At 46.3% G+C, this 19,300-nt stretch overlaps 1 long non-coding RNA gene and 1 other non-coding gene across 2 annotated transcripts; one reads left to right on the top strand and one right to left on the bottom strand.

The window, feature by feature from the left end:
- Positions 1 to 764: 764 nt before the first annotated feature.
- On the bottom strand, positions 765 to 14,234 carry LOC140460698 (uncharacterized). Its single transcript, XR_011954294.1, has 3 exons — positions 13,907 to 14,234; positions 6,800 to 6,904; positions 765 to 1,340 (listed from the first exon to the last, which is right to left on the bottom strand). It is a non-coding gene; the product is annotated as an uncharacterized lncRNA (long non-coding RNA).
- A 3,945-nt stretch (positions 14,235 to 18,179) lies between these two features.
- Positions 18,180 to 18,251, top strand: trnaw-cca (transfer RNA tryptophan (anticodon CCA)). The gene has a single exon. It is a non-coding gene; the product is annotated as a tRNA-Trp (tRNA).
- Positions 18,252 to 19,300: the final 1,049 nt, after the last annotated feature.

Here is a 19,300-nt window from a genome sequence, read left to right as displayed (position 1 = left end):
AACTGCAACAGGTTTTTGTTTTAAAACTGTTCATTTCTTACAAGTCAAAGTGAGAACTGCTGATGCTGGAGATCAGAATCAAGATGAGAGTGGTGCTGGTAAAGCACAGCAGGTCAGGCAGCGTCCGAGGAGCAGGAAAATCGACATTTCGGGCAAGGTTGATTTTCCTGCTCCTTGGATGCTGCCTGACCTGCTGTGCTCATTTCTGACAGCTTCCTGGACGATGTTTCCAATGTTGTGTATTGGTTCCAGCAGTCACTGAGTAGCCAGTATTGTTAGAAATTGTAAATGTTTCAGGAGTGCAGGTACTGCATCATCCCATTATCATTATACAGTTTCCGGGCAGCACTGGGAGGTGTGGGCTGTGTCCACTGGAAACGATGTGGAGCTGCCGGTGTTGGACTGGGGTAGATAAAGTTAAAAATCACACAACACCAGGTTATAGTCCAACTGGTTTATTTGGAAGCACGAGCTTTCGGAGCGCTGCTTGGGATGTTTGTGGAACAGGATCATCAGATAGAACCACCTGATGAAGGAGCAGCACTCCGAAAGCTAATGCTTGCAAATGAGCCTGTTGGAGTATCACCTGGTGTTGTGTGAATTTTAACTTTGCACACCCCAGTCCAACACCGGCAACGCCAAACCGGGTACATAGTTCTTTGAAAGTTGCATAATTGGGAGACAGGGTGGTGAAAGTGACATTCAGCACACTTGCCTTCATTGTTCGCACCGTTCAGTGTAGGAGTTGGGACATCATGTTGTGGTTGTACAGGTTGACAGGTTACTTTATTTCGATTTATAAAATCATGGGTGGTGCAGGAAAGGTAAATATCACAGGGGGGAAAATGGTGAATCTGCCCTTTTTTACTTAAATTCTAAAATGTCCAAATACCATCAGTGACATGAGCATCGCCAGAGAGCATAATGCGCATGCTCCTCGCTGCACGCAACACACGCTTCACGACTTCCTTTTGGTGGGCCACTCAGAAGCCCTGGAGGACCAGAAGCGGACTGTCCTCCTGCCAATCAGAGCCTTCCTGTTGTCTGAATGCAAAAGTTGGAACACTAGCTTCGGAAGCTGCTGCTGCTCTCCCTGGATGAAGATCGAGTTTGCTCCAGGCTGCAACCTCCTTACTCCGTCGGTACGCCACTCTCTTTATCAACTCCTTTTTCATTTTTTTTTCATGCTGGGCTTCAATTTTTGACTTGCAGCAACCGAACGGAAAAGGAAATTAATCCACGGAGTAGACAGAATCAGGAAAAGGTTTTCATAAACAGAAAGTGGTTCATGTATGGAATGAATGTCCAGAGGAAGTCGTCGATGCACGTATAGATGCAACCTTTAAAAGATAAGTACATGAATAGGGAAGGTGCGGAGGGATATGGGGCAAACACCAGCAAGTGGCACTAGTTTAGGTTGAGAACATAGCACGAATACTTCGACTGAAGGGTCAGTTTCTGTGCTGTCTGACTATAACTGGTCTGTTGTGGTCTGAAAATCATTTTCTTGCCTTCCACTTTAAACGTTGTTACTATACTTGCATCCAACACACAAACCACTCAAACAAAGCCACCTCATGTACACAACATAAAAATCTACACTTTGATGTTCAAAAATCAGATGAACTCAGCCTTGCATATATTCAATGACCCCCTAACTGCAGGAGGACATCCCCACTTCTAATATATCACTTGCCTTGCTGATTGCTTGCTGCACCTGTCTGATAACTGGCAGTGACTGGTGTAGAAGGACCTGAGGCCCCTTTGTCCATCCACACATCATTCATGAAGAAGGGCTCATGCCTGAATTCATTGCACTGTGGGGATGAAGCCATACCCTATCCAATCATTTCTGCTAGTGAATGAGACAAGGCCTCAAGGTGAGGGGGAGTAGGTTTAGGACAGTGATGAGGAAGAACTGCTTTTCCCAGAGAGTAGTCAATCTACGGAATTTTACCCACCTAACCCACACATCCCTGGACACTGTGGGCAATTTAGCATGGCCAATCCAAATCAAGGCCGGTGAGTAATGTAATGATGTGGAAAATGAACATCAGAGAACAATAGAAAGGGACAAGGAGAGTAAATATACCAGCAATCAAAACTAGATTCTAAAGATCACAAAAATTAAAACTAAAAATTGTGTGTCTGAATGTGTGCTGCATTGTAACAAAATTGACTGCACACATTGAAGAGATTATGATCCGAGACTCCTTACAGTGGCATGGCTTCAGAATGACAAGGATTAGATCCTGAACATAGAGACATTAGTTAAATGGGAAGCAAGGTAAAGTTAAAGGTAGAGGGTTGGCACTGCTAATCAAAGCACTGATCACAGGGTAGTCGAGTGTCAGCTTGGGTTTCAGGCCCTGATTTCTCTGTCCTCTGTTGATCGCCCTGTTCCCACAGACTAAGATGTTGATCTGTTCTCAGCTCTTAAAGAAGTAAACCAGAAACAGGGGTCTCCCAGGAATCTTAGTGCCCTACTTGAGGAATTCTGTCACCCTTACATCTATTAGTACCCAGCTATGATTTACAATAACATTTACACCAACAGAAATAAAGCATCTTTTATCAAATAGGCATAGAGCACAGAAATAGACTTTTTCTCCATCTCATGCACACATGAGATAGATCATCCACGGGGGTGAGTTTGTATTTGCAGCATGACGTTTGCAAATACATTCTACTTTGCTCAAAGACTGCACAATCTGCAGGCAGTCAATACATGTAATATTTTGAAAATTCCACTTTTACAATAGATAATGGGCCCACTACTTTTTGTCATTTATATAAATGATTTGGATGTGAGCATAAGTGGTATAGTTAGTAAGTTTGCTGATGACACCAAAATTGGAGATGTAGTGGACAGCGAAGGAGGTTACCTCAGATTACAATGGGATCTTGATCAGATGGGCCAATGGGCTGAGAAGTGGCAGATGGAGTTTAATTTAGATAAATGTGAGGTGCTGCATTTTGGGAAAGCAAATCTTAGCAGGACTTGTACACTTAATGGTAAGGTCGCAGGGAGTGTTGCTGAACAAAGAGATCTTGGAGTGCAGGTTCATAGCTCCTTGAAAATGCAGTCACAGGTCAATAGGAAGCATTTGGAAAAGCTTTCCTTTATTGGTCAGAGTATTGAGTACAGGAGTTAGGAGGTCAGGTTGCGGTTTACTGGACATTGGTTCGGTCGGTGTGGAGTTTTTGGGCCGAGTGGCCTGCTTCCATACTGTGGGGATTCTCTGAAGAGGAACGGACTTTTGCAAACTGTGCAAGGCAAAGCAGGCATGTTGCGAGGGCTTGCTGCTGGCCTTGCCCCGCCTCTTGCTCCTTCCCCCTCTTGCCCACCCCTTGTTGGCGTCACAATGGCCCTGTGAATTTCGGAGTGAAGGTTGCTCCCTCTGGGCAACTCTTCATCCTGGGAGGGAGAGAGAGGGGGAAGGGTGGGGCGATGTCTGTTCACTTGATGCAACTGGAGTGAATTCAGGGAGGGAGCAGACTCTGAAAACTCAGATATGTGTCTTAATTACTCGGCTGAGGAGGGATGGAAGGATAAAGGAGGTGGAGTAGATCTCTTTTCTGTTCTTACTTTGTCTTTTCTTTTCTACCCTGGTCTGAAAGTGTTGACTTTTGTAATCTCTTTTTACAGAGTATTTGAAGATCTGAAGACAGAAGTTTCAAGATTAACAGATGAAGGGCTGAGGACTGAAATGTTGACTCTCCTGCTCCTCGGATGCTGCCTGACCTGCTGTGTTTTTTCAGCGTTGCACATTTCAACACTGACTCTCCAATGTCTGCAGTCCTCACTTTGACGTCTGACTGTCACTCAATCCATTGGGACAGCAAGGATTTTGGGCTATGATTCTGTGAAAAGTAGCAAAGCTTTTTGGTTCCAGTCTGACTGTTTTCAGCATCAGTGGGACTGAATGAAGACCCTACTGTTGCAGTGCACTGTGTGTGGAGCCTGAAACAGTTATACGGCCTGGACAGAGGAATTCACGGCGTGGAGGGGCTCTATACGTGTTCGTGTGCAGCAGAAGCTTCAGCCATGGAAAAACCAGAGGAATCCCACCCCGTGGAGAAAAGATGGAAGTATGTCGACTGCGGGAAATGGTGAGAAACTTAATAAAGCCAAAGCACAAAGGGATCTGGGAGTGCTAGTCGAGGATTCTCGAAAGGTAAACATGCAGGTTGAGTCTTTGATTAAGAAAGCGAATGCAATGCTGTCTCTTATCTCAAGAGGGTTGGAATATAAAAGCAGAGATGTACTACTAAGACTTTATAAAGCTCTGGTTAGGCCCCATTTGGAGTACTGTGTCCAGTTTTGGTCCCCACACCTCAGGAAGGACATACTGGCACTGGAACGTGTCCAGCGGAGATTCACACGGATGATCCCTGGAATGACAGGTCTAGCATATGAGGAACGGCTGAGGATACTGGGATTGTATTCGTTGGAGTTTAGAAGATTAAGGGGAGATCTAATAGAGACGTACAAAATAATACACGGCTTTGAAAAGGTGGATGCTAGAAAATTGTTTCTGTTAGGCGAGGAGACTAGGACCCGTGGACACAGCCTTAGAATTAGAGGGGGTCATTTCAGAACGGAAATGCGGAGACATTTCTTCAGCCAGAGAGTGGTGGGCCTGTGGAATTCATTGCCACGGAGTGCAGTGGAAGCCAGGACGCTAAATGTCTTCAAGGCCGAGATTGATAGGTTCTTGTTGTCTAGAGGAATTAAGGGCTACGGGGAGAACGCTGGCAAGTGGAGCTGAAATGCGCATCAGCCATGATTGAATGGCGGAGTGGACTTGATGGGCCAAATGGCCTTACTTCCTCCTATGTCTTATGGTCTTATGGGAAAGGCTTCCGTGTCCCATCTGCCCTGGAGACTCATTGGCGGAGTCACACCAGGGAGAGGCCATTCTCCTACCTCAGGTGCAGGAAGACCTTCAGCACTTCATCCCCTCTGCTCGCCCCACCAGCAGGTCCACACGGGGGAAGAGGCCCTTCAGCTGCCCAGAGTGCGGGAAGGGCTTTACCCAGTCCTCCCACCTGCGGAAGCACCAGCGAGTTCACTTGCCACTGCAGGGGGATTGAAGGAGCGACGGCTCAGTGCCATAATCAACTGGTCTGTCAACCCAGTTTAGGGGACTCCCGGGTTTGAATCCCACTGTGGCAGATGGCGGAATTGGAATATGGTCAGAAATCTGGAGTTCGGAATCTATCGTTGAAACCATTTTCAGGGGATGGAGGGAGGTGTGGTGGTGGGAGAAAACCCCTATCCGATTCACTAACATTCTTTTTAGTGAAGGAAACTGCCATTGGGGGAAAAAGAATCACTCAGTCATCCCAACTGCATCCTTTACCCAGTCTGGCCTACGTGTGACTCCAGACACGCAGCAGTGTGGTTGACTCTACACTGCCCCAGAACAGGCAAATGCACGGAGAGAAGCTTCCTTGGAGACATGATATGGGTTCAAATTGCTGAGTGAGGCAGTATTTCCTATGGGTTATGGTTGTACCAAGGATCCAATTCCAAAGGATTCCTGCTGCGCTTTTCCAGCAACACATTTTCAGCTCTGATCTCCAGCATCTGCAGTCCTCACTTTCTCCTCCAATTACAAAGGGACAACTCTGTACTGACCAATAGTTAAGGAAGTGAGATGGCAGGTGGGATGGGGCAGGAGTGTATGCGCTTTGATCTTGAGCTGTTTAAAAACAAAATCAACTACTCTTTCTCTGCCTTTTTGCTGGTGGGGATCTGAAGCTGTAACAAACTTGGGTCACAATAAAGGTTACTTGAACATACTGCCAGGCTCAGGCTCTCATCGAAAGCTTTGCGCTCCAAGCGGTTTTTGTTTTAAAGCTGCTCATTTCTTGCAGCCTCCTGCATTGAGTTTCCAATGTCGTGTATCAGATGAAGCAGTGAATTACTAGCTAATATTGTTAGAAATTGTAAATTTTTCAGGAGTGCAGGCACTGCATCGTTTTATCGGCAGATTATTGGAGGACGGCGAGGTGTGGGATGTGTTCACTAGAAACGAGGTGGTGGAGGTGCTGGTGTTGGACTAAGTTGGACAAAGTTTAAAAATCACAACACTGGGTTATAATTCAACAGGTTAATTTGGAATCACTACTTCATCGGGTAGATGTGGTGCAGGATCAGAAGACACAGTTTACACTAAAAGGTCACAGTGTCATGCAACTGATTTGATATATTTATCAAATGTACATTGCTGTTAAGTCTTTCATCTTTTAGAATGGGTTGCAGGTTTTAGTTCATTAATGCGTACATCCCAGAGCTACTATTAAGTCATATTCTAGAGATCATTTAAGGTTTTTTTTTGAAACTGGTGACATCTCAGCCCAGACAATGCATGAAAGGTGTGTCAGTATCACAATCTTAAATCAGACTGGTTCTTTTTCCAAACTAGGAATTTATAAAATATTACATGGATTGACTACCTGCATGTTGTGCGCTTCTTCTGCAAAATTGAATATATCTGCAAATTCAAATTCACCCCATCGTTATATGTGTGTGTGTATGAGAGAGAGTGCATGTGTGATGGAGGAGAAGCCTGAGAGAGGGTAAGTGTGTTGGTGGGGGTGGGGGGGGGGGGCGTGGAGAGGGGGTGTGTGTATGAAAGGGGTATAGATAAAAGTGAGGGGTTGCATATTCCTAAAATAAGGAAGGGTAGGGCTTGTACAGAGGGATATGGGGTGGGGTTCAGGTACATACTTCATTGAAAGTTGCAGCACTGGTTGGAAGGGTGCTTCAGAAGGCATTCAGCACACTTACCATTTGTTCACACCCCATTGAATAAAGGAGCTAGGACATCAGGTTGAAGTTGTACAGGATGTTGGTGAGGCCACTTGTAGAGTATTGAGAACGCTTCTGGTGGCCCTGTAATAGGAAGAATACTATTACAGAGGGTTCAGTAAAGATTTACCAGGATATTACCAAGACTGGAGGGTTTGAGTTATAAGGAGAGGCTGAGACTCTTTTCACTGGAGCACAGGAGGTTGAGGGGTGACCTCATTTGAGATTTATAAAATGAGGGTTATAGGGAAGATGAACATCAAAAATAACCAGGAGCGTGCGCGGTTATGCCAAGTGACGAAGGGAGAAATCGTGGCAATTGGACACTTTCAATCCGTCAGGAACAGCATCTCCATACAGCATAGTGCGCATGTCAGGTGAGGTGCCAGAAGACTGGAGGTTGGCTAACGTAGTGCCACTGTTTAAGAAGGGTGGTAAGGACAAGCCAGGGAACTATAGACCAGTGAGCCTGATGTCGATGGTGGGCACGTTGTTGGAGGGAATCCTGAGGGACAGGATGTACATGTATTTGAAACGGTAAGGACTGATTAGGGATAGTTAATGTGGCTTTGTGCGTGGGAAATCATGTCTCACAAACTTGATTGAGTTTTTTGAGGAAGGCAGAGCAGTAGATGTGATCTATACGGACTTCAGTAAGGCGTTCAACAAGGTTCCACATGGGAGACTAATTAGCAAGGTTAGATCTCACGGAATACAGGGAGAACTAGCCATTTGGATACAGAACTGGCTGAAAAGGTAGAAGACAGAGGGTGGTGGTGGAGGTTTGTTTTTCAGACTGGAGGATCTCCACTGTGACCAGTGGAGTGCCAGAAGGATCGGTGCTGGGTCCTCTACTTTTTGTCATTTACATAAATGATTTGGATGCGAGTATAAGAGGTACAGTTAGTAGGTTTGCAAATGACACCAAAATTGGAGGTGTAGTGGACAGCGAAGGGGGTTACCTCAGATTACAACAGGATCTTGACCAGATGGGCCAATGAGCAGAGAAGTGGCAAATGCAGTTTAATTAAAAAAAAATGAGGTGCTGTGTTTTGGGAAAGCAAATCTTAGCAGGATCTTATACACATAATGATAAGGTCCTAGGGAGTGTTGCTGAACAAAGACACCTTGGAGTGCAGGTTCATAGCTCCTTGGAAGTGGAGTCACAGGTAGATAAGATAGTGAAGGCGGCATTTGGTATGCTTTCTTTTATTGGTCAGAGTATTGAGTACAGGAGTTGGGAGGTCAGGTGGCAGCTGTACAGGTCATTGGTTAGGCCACTGTTGGAATATTGCGTGCAATTCTGGTCTCCTTTCTATTGGAAACCTGTTGTGAAACTTGAAAGCATTCAGAAAAATTTACAAGGATGTTGCCAGGGTTAGAGGATTTGCAGTAGAGGGAGAGGCTGAACAGGCTGGGCTGTTTTCCCTGGAGTGTCAGAGGCTGAGGGGTGACATTATAGAGGTTTACAAAATTATGAGGGGCATGGATAAGATAAATAGACAAAGTCTTTTCCCTTGGGTTGGGAGTCCAGAACTAGAGGGCATAGATATAGGATGAGAGGGGAAAGACATAAAATAGACCTATGGGGCAAGGTTTTCACACAGAGGTGGTACGTGTATGGAACGAGCTGCCAGATGAAGTGGTGAAGGCTGGTACAATTGCAACATTTAAGAGGCATTTGGATGGGTATATGAATCGGAAAGTTTTGGAGGGATATGGGCCGGGTGTTGAGGGGTGGGACTAGATTGGGTTGGGATATCTGGTCAGCATGGATAAGTTGGACCGAAGGGTCGGTTTCCATGCCATACATCTCTATTACTCTATGCTGGTTCAGCAAAAGCCGAACATGCTCTTCGCTGTCTGCAGAAACAGCGTGAACCCTTCTTCAAATGGACCAATAAGAAGTCAGACAAGGAGCCTGCTCCTCCTGCCAATCAGAGCCCTCACTATTTTCTGAATGCAGAAGGTGGACCATGAGCTTCTGAAGCTGCTGCTGCTCCTCCTCCTCCTCCTCCTCCTCCTCTCCGAATGAAGATCAAGCTTGACCTCAGACTGCAACTTCCTTCCTCTATCCACCATCTGAGAGTACAGCACTCTCTTTTCTCACCCTCTTTTCCGTTTCATTTTTTTCATTCTAGGGTTAAATTGTTGACTTGCAGCAAATGAAAAGAAAGCAAGTGAATCCAGGGAGGGGACAGAGTCGGGAAACGTTGGTCCAGGTCTGTGTCTCAATTGGCAAACGCAGTCCCACAGTGTGAAGTTATAGTCTCGGTTATGAAAAAGTAACTGCCGAAAGGAGGTGTGTTGTTTAAATGGTGATATATTGGGATGTGGAGAAAGTGAGGACTGCAGATCCTGGAGATCAGAGTTGAAAAGTGTGGCACTGGAAAAACACAGGAGGTCAGATAGCATCCAAGGAGCAGGAGAATCGACGTTTCAGGCATGAGCCCTGTATCAGGAATGATGTGTGGATGTAAAAAGTGGCCTCAGCATCCTTCCACACCAGTCACCGCCAGTTGTCAGACAGATACAGCAAGTAATCAGCAAGGCAAGAGGTGTATTAGTGAGAGGAATTGAGTTCAGAAGTCACCCTGCAGTTAGGGGATCATTGAATATATTCAAGGCTGAGTTCATCTGATTTTAGAACAACAAAGAAGTGGATGTTTCTGGGGGAAGGCAAGTAAAATGATTTTAAGACCAGTACAGAACAGTTATTGAGTCATACAGCACAGAAACAGACCCTTCAACCCAACTAGCCCATGCTGACTATATTCACAAACTAAACTAGTCCCACCTGCCTGTGTTTGGCCCATATTCCTCTGAACCTTTCCTATTCATGTACCTATCCAAATGTCTTTTAAACGTTGTTACTCAACCTGCATCCACCATTTCCTCTGGACATTCATTCCACACACAAACCACTCAAAAAAAAGGTGTTCCTCATGTGTTTTTAAATCTTTCTCCTCTCACCTTACAGCACAGGAACAGGCCCGTCAGCCCTCCAAGGCTATGCTGATCGAGATACTCTAAGTAAACCTGCTGCCTATTTTCTAAGGATCTGTATCCCTCTGCTCCCTGCCCATTCATGTATCTGTCTAGATACATCTTAAATGCGCTATCGATCCCACCCCTACTGCCTCCGCTGGCGATGCATTCGAGGCGCCCACCACCCTCTGTGTGAAGAATTTTCCACGTATATCTCCCTCAAACCTTTCCCCTCTTACTTTGAACTCGTGACCCCTAGTAATTAAGTCTTCCCCTCTGGGGGAAAAAAATTCTTCCTATCCACCCCTATTTACAACCCTCATGGTTTTATAGGCCTCAATCAAGTACCCCCTCCCCCCCAAACCTCCTCCTCTTCCCAACTCTCCAATCTATATTCTGCTGTATCGTCTGACAGTCCCCTTCACTATCTGATCGTCCATCAATCTGAGTGTCATCTGCAAACTTGTTAATGAGGCACCCGACAACTTCACCTTTCAACCTCCTGTGCTCCAGTGAAAAAAGTCCCAGCCTACCCTTCAATAGGTGTGAATTCTGTCTGGGTCCCAATGTCAAGTCAGCCTGACATTTTTGATAGAAAAGCTCTGCATTTAAATTACGTTCTTGAGAAAGTTACTTGAAACAGGTTCTGGGATTAACATACCAAAGAACAGAACCCAATTCTAAAAGTTGGAAGATTTAATTTAAATTGTTTAATGTATCACATCTCCATAACACTGGACTCCTTTAGTCTAATCATGATCTTATTCTCCACAACCACCTGATTAAGGAGCAGCACTCGGCAGCACTGCTGTCTCACAGTGAAGAGACCCAGATTCAATTCCCGCCTCGGGCAACTGTCAATGTGTGTTTTGCACATTCTCCCCGTGTCTGTGTGGGTTTCCTCCGAGTGCTCCGGTTTCCTCCCACTGTCCAAAGATGTGCAGGTTAGGTGAACTGACCATGCTAAATTGCCCGTAGTGTTAGGTGCAAGGGTAAATGTAGGGGAATGGGTCTGGGTGGATTGCTGGGAGGGTCGGTGTGGACTTGTTGGGCTGAAGGTCCTGTTCCACACTAAGTAATAAAATCTAAAATAAATCTAATCACTCTGAAAGCTAGTGCTTCCAAACAAACCACGTTATGGCAGCAGCGGGAGGTGTGGGCTATATTCACTAAAAACAATGAAGCAGTTAGGTAACACACTATAACATGACCTCCCAACTCCTGAACTCAATGCTCTGAGCAATCAAGGAAAGCAAACTAAACGCCTTCTTCACTATTGTGTCCACCTGAGACTCCACTTTCAAGGAACTATGAACCTGCACTCTAAGGTCTCTCTATTCTGCAACACTTCCCTTAACTGTGTCAGTCCTGCATGAATTGCTTGGCCAAAATGTAAACCTCTGATTTCTCTAAATTAAACTCCAATTGACTCTCTTTGGCTCATCAGTCGATCCCATAAATTCTAATTTATAGTGAACTATTTCCTCTCTTATTCCCTGGAAGCTGAAAACCTCCATCCCACACTCTCTCCCTCTGTTTTCACTTTACTGAAAGCGGAAGAACGGGATTGAGAAACTGATCAGCCACGATTGAATGGAATGAGCAAACCTGATGGGCTGAATGGCCTAATTTCTGCTCCTACGTCTTGTGTGGTCTGTTGCTGTCCTGGACACTGAGAATTGGGACTAGCATTGAACAGATCATGACTGGATATGGATCTACCTTCATCTGGGCAGATATGCTGGGACTTTTTCACTGGACCATAGGAAGTGGAGAGGTGACCTTATCGAGGTTTATAAAATCACAAGGGGAGAGATGAGGAGAACAGTGGGTGTCCTTCCCCGAGGTTGGGGTTTTCAAGATTAGGGAGCAAATTTTTGATGGTGAGAGAGGAGAAAGAGATTTTCAAAAAAAGGTCGATGGGCACAATTTTTTTAGACAGAGTGGTTCACGTGTGGACTGAATGTCTAGAGGAAGTGGTGGATGCAGGTACAGTAACAACGTTTAAAAGACATTTGGATAAGTTCATGAATAGGAAAGGTTTGGAGGGATATGGGCCAAACACTGACAGGTGGGACTGGTTTAGTTTGAGAACACAGTCAGTATGGACTAGTTGGACTGAAGGGTCTGTTTCTGTGCCGTATGGCTCTGTAACTCGGTCCTATACGAGTCTTATAACCATTTTCTTGCCTTCCTCGTAAACATCCATAAAAGGCCAAGTGGACTTCCCAGTCTCAACCCATTTTAAAGCCCTTTCCCACTCCCTTTCTGACATAACCATCTTTGGCTTCCTCCATTACCACAACAAACCAAACCACAAATTGGAGAAACAAAACCTCATCTTCCGTCCGAGCAGCCCACAGCCCGGAGAACTCAACACTGAGTTGTTCAGTTTCAAATAACCCCCCTTTCCATCACAAACTCCCTTCCCAGGCCCTCCCCCTCCTTTCTAACTCCTCCCTGACACCAACTAGATTCCTTCCTCCCATTCACCAACCAGGTCGTATCCTCTACCTGTCTCCACCTATCCCCACTTCATCACCCTGCTCCCAGCACACCCTTGTTCCACAGCTCTCCCTATACCCACCCCCAGTCCTGAACAAGGGGTGCACCAGATACCTCGACTTCTCCACCTCCTGATACTGCCTGGCTTGCTGCGTTCTTCCAATCTCCTGCCTATCTATTTTGCCAATTGAGACAAAGGCCTGGACTAACTTTTCCAAGTCTGTCCCATCGCTGGATTCATTCCTATTCCTTTCAGTTGCTCCAAGTCAACAATTGTTCCCTAGAATGAAACGTAAATGGAAAAGGGGGTGAGAAAAGAGTGCCGTACTCACAGAGGAAGGAAGTTGCAGTCTGAGGTGAAGCTCAATCTTTATTGAGAGAGAGGAGGAGCAGGAGCTTCAGAACCTCATGGCCCAACGTCCGCATTCACCAATAGGGGAGCTCTGAATGGCAGGAGGACAAGTCTCCTTCTGGTCCTCCAGTGCTCCTTATTTGTCCATCAAAAGTAGGTTTTGTCCCTTTTCTGCCGACAATGAGGAACATGCCCAATGTTTTGGTGACACTGGTGCCCTGCTTGTTGACATTGAGGAGTTTACACAATATGCTCTGTGGCGATCCTGGTGTGATTGACAGATCTTAAATGTCTAAATGTCTATCGGAGAACAAAAAGGGTAGAGCCATAATTATTTTCCTCATGTGGCTTGATATTGTATTGCTTTTGCATTTGTGTGGCTGCTCAATGTTTTTATGTCTTTTCCGCAGTGTTGGGGTGAGATTCACAACTAGAGGGCATAGGTTTAGGGTAAGAGCAGAAAGATATAAAAGGTACCTAAGGGGCAACATTTCCATGCAGAGGGTGGTGCATGTATGGAATGAGCTGCCAGAGGAAGTAGTGGAAGCCGGTTAATTACAGCATTTAAAAGGCATCTGGACGGGTATATGAATAGGAAAGGTTTAGAGGGATATGAACCAAGTACTGACAAATGCGACTAGATTAATTTAGGATATCTGGTTGGCATGGACAGGTTGGACTGAATGGGCCTGTTTCCGTGCTGTACATGTCTATGACTCTAAATAATAAAAAGTATATTTTACCAAATAACAAACGAAACCCAGTTAAAAATCACACAACACCAGGTTATAGTCCAACAGGCTTAATTGGAAGCACACTAGCTTTCAGAGTGACACTCCATCAGGTGATTAAACCTGTTGGACTATAACCTGGTGTTGTGTGATTTTTAACTTTGTACACCCCAGTCCAAAACTGGCATCTCCAAATCATAACTATATCCATATTAACAAGGTTTAGTGCACCACATACTTGACCAACCATTCTCAACAGGTCCTGCCCCTTCAATCACTGAGGAGCATCGACATGCTGGTGCATAATCTCCTTCACTAGTATCTCCACACTACCCTCAGCAATTGCACAAGTAACAACAAAGAGTAAACAGCACAAGAATTAAACAAACAGTGAAAGGGTAAACAGCACAAGCCCCAGTAAAAGCAGATGTAAAGTGAGTGTAAAATGTCACTATGACAGGACAGGCCCCACATTCCTTCCCCTCCGTCCCCCCCCCCAACCTGCCTCACCTTTCACCTCCCGGGCCCAGTACCTTCCAGGTGGCCCCAGAGTTGACACAGGGGCCGCCCCACGACCAGTAGAACTCCACCACCCAGGCGGCCGACGGGTTCCCAAACAGGCCCTTAACCCCATCCGCCTCCAGAATGGTCACCGGCTCCTGCCTGCTGTACAGCCGGGCGGTGTGGCCGTGACACAGCAGCTGCACCAGGAAGGCGGCGGTGCCCAGTGACGGGTGTCTGCCCCGGGGCCGCACGGCGCCATTTTCCTAACGGCCGCCCCTTCCCCGCTCGAGCGACTTCTCCTCCCAACCGCCTTCACCCCCGCGTGACGTCAGCTCAGGGGGATGGGCGGGGCCGGGGGAGCCTCACCGTCACCAAGCAACAGGCACCTCGCGCTACAACTGCTCATTCACAAAAACAAACTCTCCTGTCTCACTCTGCAGCTGCAGGGGGGGACACTGCCACGTTTCGAGGAGCCCTGTCTACATTGGGAAAGCTCACGGCTCAATTTAAACAGATATTCCGACGTATAACGGAACGGCGTCATATCTAAAGGAGGAAATCTGCATTTTAAACGGACGTGGACATTTTAATGGGTATTTCTGCAAATAAAGAGGTTTAAATGGACGAGATTACATTTCAAAGGGATGTGGGCACATTCAAAGGGATATCTTAATATGTAAAGTGACGCAGTTATATCGAAGTGCATCTACCATTGGTGGGTCCACATGGGGGAGATGTCGTTCAGTTGCCCGAAGTGCTGGAAGGCCTTCAGCAATTCCTCAGCTCTGCTGAGGTACCAGTCTGTTCACACCGGGGAGAAGCCGTTCTCCTGCCCGAGTGTGGGAAGTGCTTTACCCGCTCCTCCACACTGCTGAAGCAACAGCTGGTCCACACGGGGGAGGGGGAGGCCATTCTGCTGCCCTGAGTGCGGGAAGGCCTTCAGCAATTCCTCCACCCTGCTGAAGCACCAGTGTGTCCACACCGGGGAGAGACCCTTCAGCTGGCCCGAGTGTGGGAAGAGGTTCATGTTTTCCTGCAACTTGCGGAAGCACCAGCGGGGGCACCAGCGCTCCCAGCAATCAGATCCACCAGTGACGCTGCCTTCGGTCACCCCCCAGGACTAAACCTCCTGCCAATCCTGACAGTGGGTGCAGTGGGAGAGTAGTTGGGCTGTTATTGTTTTCTGCTGGAATGCAATTGCCCCCCCTACACCCCACAAACCCAACCCCATGGTAGCTCAGGGTTAGCACTGCTGCCTCATGGCACCAGGAACTCAGGAATAATTCCACCCTTGGGGGTCTGTGCAATTTATGAAGGGTAGGAAAATGGATCTGAGTTGGTTAGTCTTCGGAAGATCAGTGCAGATGTGTTCGGCTGAAGGACCTGTTTTTCCACATTGTAGGAGTTCTACGATCCTATGAGCTTTGCTTTCAGTGGACACTGCTGCTCATTGAGCCAGGGACTGCACATTGCCAATGAAATGATCCAGAGAAACCTAAGACCGCAAGACCATCAGAGCAGATGTTAGGCCAATGGGCCTGACGAGTCTACTCTGCCATTAGTTAGAGACAAAAGTAGTGCAGATGAGATTAGGTACAGTGTGGAAACAGGCCATTCATCCCAAGAAGTCCACATCGACCCTCCGAAGAGTAACCCATCCAGACCCATTTCCCTCTGACTAATGTACCTAACTCTATGGGCAATTAAGCATGGCCCATCCACATGACCTGCACATCTTTGGTTTATGGAAGAAAACAGGATCATCCAGAGAAAACCCACGCAGACACTGGGAGAATGTGCAAACTCCTCACAGACAACCACCCAAGGCTGGAATCAAACCTGGTTCCCTGGCGCTGTGAGGCTGCAGGTGTAACCACTGAGTCACTACATATTGCAACCCGAGGTAGGCAAGCAGGAGGTTGGGAGCCAGCAAGCCAGGCAGCACCAGGGTGTGGAGTAGTCAGCGTTTTGGGTATTAACCCTTCCTCAGGACTGAAACGTTGACTTCTCTGTGAGAAACGATTTACGGAAATGTTGCTGGGGGTTGGAGGATTTGAGCTACAGGGAGAGGCTGAATAGGCTGGGGCTGTTTTCACTGGAGCATCGGAGGCAGCGGAGTGATCTAATTGAGGTTACAAAATCATGAGGGGCATGGACAGGGTAATAGACAAGGTCTTTTCCCTGGGCTGGGGGAGTCCAGAACTCGAGGGCATAGGTTTAGGGTAAGAGGCGAAATATATAAAAAGGGACAACTTCTTCATGCAGAGAGTGGTACTTATATGAAATGAGCTGCCAGAGTATATGGGTCAGGTGTTGTCAAATGGGACTAGATAAATTTAGGATATCAGGTCAGCATGGACAAGTTGGACCGAAGGGTCTGTTTCCATGCTGTACGTGTCTCTGACTACTGGTCCTAATGTAAGTTTAAAATAGAGTCCAAGTAAGTTTGAATAGTTCAATATTGTTGAGCTCACCTCCTCAAAAGTTTCACATGAATCCCTCTGAGAGAAACTGTTTAAACATGCTGAGTTGGACAAAGTATCCCATCAAGTTCAACACAAACCCAGAGATGAAGAAGTCAGAAGTCAGAACACCAAGGGGACCAAAACTGATCACAATATTCCAGGTACGGCCTCATCAACGTCCTGTATAACTACAACATGTCTTGCCAACATCTGTACTCAATTCCCTAACCAATGAAGGTCAGTGTGCTGAAACCTCTCTTCACTGCCTTGTGTACCAATGTTGTCGGAGATACCTACATTAAACTGATACACAATCCAGCTGCTGAGAGGCCAGAAGCAGAGTAATGCTGCGTGAGTGTGCTAGGCTTTAGATTTTGACACCACCTCCCCACACTTCTGGAGACCTCAGGTCTGTAGCTTGCCTTCTTATCCTTGAGGGTTTTCCACCTGTTTGACACAGCCTGTCCTGCAATTAACCCCTTTACGCCAAGGCGTTCCTTCTACAGTCAGAATTAATTGTCCTTCTGTCACACAGTTATTAAACACCATTATCTCATCTGTCCAAAGGAACAGCTCATTGTTTTGCCTCCTCCTGCCCAGCGATAGTTAATGTACGTTATTTGTTAACTCCCTTGTAGCAGTTTCTCATTGGCCCTTTTGTTTCTTGGTCCAGAAAGAGTTATTGCTGACTCATGAAGTTATCAAAGTTCTGGAGTTTACAGGATCACACCACATTCCTCTCTGCCTCCCCCAGGAATAACGATTGCTCCTGATATACTCACAGTTCCTGACGTTCCTTGATATCCCCAAATACAATCCATATGTCAGGAAATCACTGGTGCTGCCCTGACATAGATAGTCAATGTTTGAACAGAAGATTATGGGGAGAAAATGCAGAAATCCGAAATGCAAAGAGACTTGGGAGTTCAAGTCCAGGATTTTCTCAAAGTAAACTTGCAGGTTGAATTGCACTTTCCCCTGCAAGTGCCGAATGTGTGACACCAGCCCATTTACCTATTCCCTCCTCGCTATCCAAGGTGCCAAACTTACCTTCCAGGTGAAGCAGCACTTTACCTGCACTACCCACAACCCAGTCTACTGCATTTGCTGCTCACAATATGGGCTCATCCACATTGGGGAAAACAAACCGTAAACTGGGTGACTGCTGCACAGAACATATACGTTCTGCCTGCAAAAAAGGCCCTGAGCTTCCAGTTGCCTGCCAATTCCACACCCCACCCTGTTCCCTGTCCAACATCTCTGTCTCAGGTTTGCTGTTGTGTTCCAGCGAAGCTCAGCACCGAATATTACACTTGGGGACATTGCATCCCTCCGGTCCCAATATCGAATTCAATAATTCTAGGGCCTGAACTCCATAGTATCCTCGTCCCTTCCACACACACCAAGCCTTGTTATCACATAGTCTGTCATTCCACACTACTTCGCCACGAACAGTCTCCATTAACAGTTATTCACCCTCCCACGCAGATCGTTATCAACACCTTTTTCTGTCCAACAGTTCTTCCTTCGCTTTGGGCTCTGTCCTGATCTCCGCCTTCCTCCCACAATATTTCCTGCATATAAACCGACATGTTCCCAATCACCATCTGTTCTGTGGAAGGGTCACCGGCAACTCCTGTTTTTTGTTCCTGATATACAGCATCCGCAGTTCTTTCAGATTTTTATTGAGAGAGAGTTGGAAATTGTTTCGAGAGACAGAAGGAGAAGGGGTAGAAACAGAACAGACATGAACGTAAAATCATTGTAGTGCGATCACTTCCCTTAAGCATGAATAGAGCACATCAGCCATCTGTGAGCTTGTGGCGCAACGGTAGCGCGTCTGACTCCAGATCAGAAGGTTGCGTGTTCAAATCACGTCAGGCTCACTACAGTCAACGTCTAACATTTCAAATGAAGACAGGAGTATGTTTACTCCGGGGTGTATTAAAAGTTCTTTGCGGGAACTTTCGATCACACGTGAATCTTTGCTGTCAGTTTGATTTGTGAACACTGTGTCGGGGAGGTGGTGTACCCATTGTTTGGGTAAATGCGCAGCTCCCCGCAATGTGAGAAGTCGAACACAAACTGTTCATCACGGGATTTGAACACAGCCGCTTCGTTCAGTTGGTGACAGCGCAGTGTGAATAACATTATACCGATATTTTTACAACAAAATCCAGAGATATCCATCCAGGTTTTAGTCACATCAAACTGCCACGTAATGATGTTATGGCCTCAGTAAACTATAATAACGTGAAGATCGCTGGGATGATTTTCTACATCCGACTGCAATATAAACACAGATCATTGTTTCCAGTTTTGGTGGAACAAAAGACATCGTATTGGTGGATAATTACAGTTAGTGCAAACACAGCTAGCCATCGATAAATATTAATCCTGTTCACTTCAATGGCCAAATTTCAATTCAGAAACCAAGTGCACTCGGCTGGTTGTAACATAGACAACAGGACAAAATGGCTCATAGGAGGAGAAATGGGACATTGAGGAGAAGTGAAATGTTTGCTTTTGGTCACCTCCACAATTGTTAGAAAAACAGGTTGAAAGGATTCGTAAAAGGTGGCTGAAGTAGTGGTGTGGCATAACACTTCAGACAGCACAAAGTGAAAGACCACTTTCTAGTGGAAGAAAAAGACATTCCTTCTTTTTTATAGAACTGGGAAACAGAAGAGGGAATGAAATCTGACTTGGGAGCTATTTCCTCTTTGCTGAGGATGTTGCTTCATCACAGTCTTGGTTTAGAGCATAAGCTCTTCATCAGGAATAAAGGGTGGCCCAAGGGGGCTGAGAGATAAATGGGAAGGAAGTGGGGCTGGAGGGAAGGCAGCTGGGAGTGTAATAGGTAGATGGAGGTAGGGATTGATGGTGATAGGTCAGAGATGAGGGTGAAATAAATAGGTGAGAAGCAAGGTGGACA

Source organism: Chiloscyllium punctatum, chromosome 36 (genome assembly GCF_047496795.1).
Source record: "Chiloscyllium punctatum isolate Juve2018m chromosome 36, sChiPun1.3, whole genome shotgun sequence".
NCBI lineage: Eukaryota > Metazoa > Chordata > Chondrichthyes > Orectolobiformes > Hemiscylliidae > Chiloscyllium > Chiloscyllium punctatum.
The sequence above is the reverse complement of the archived record's forward strand: the minus strand, read 5'-3'. Positions and strand labels throughout refer to the sequence as shown.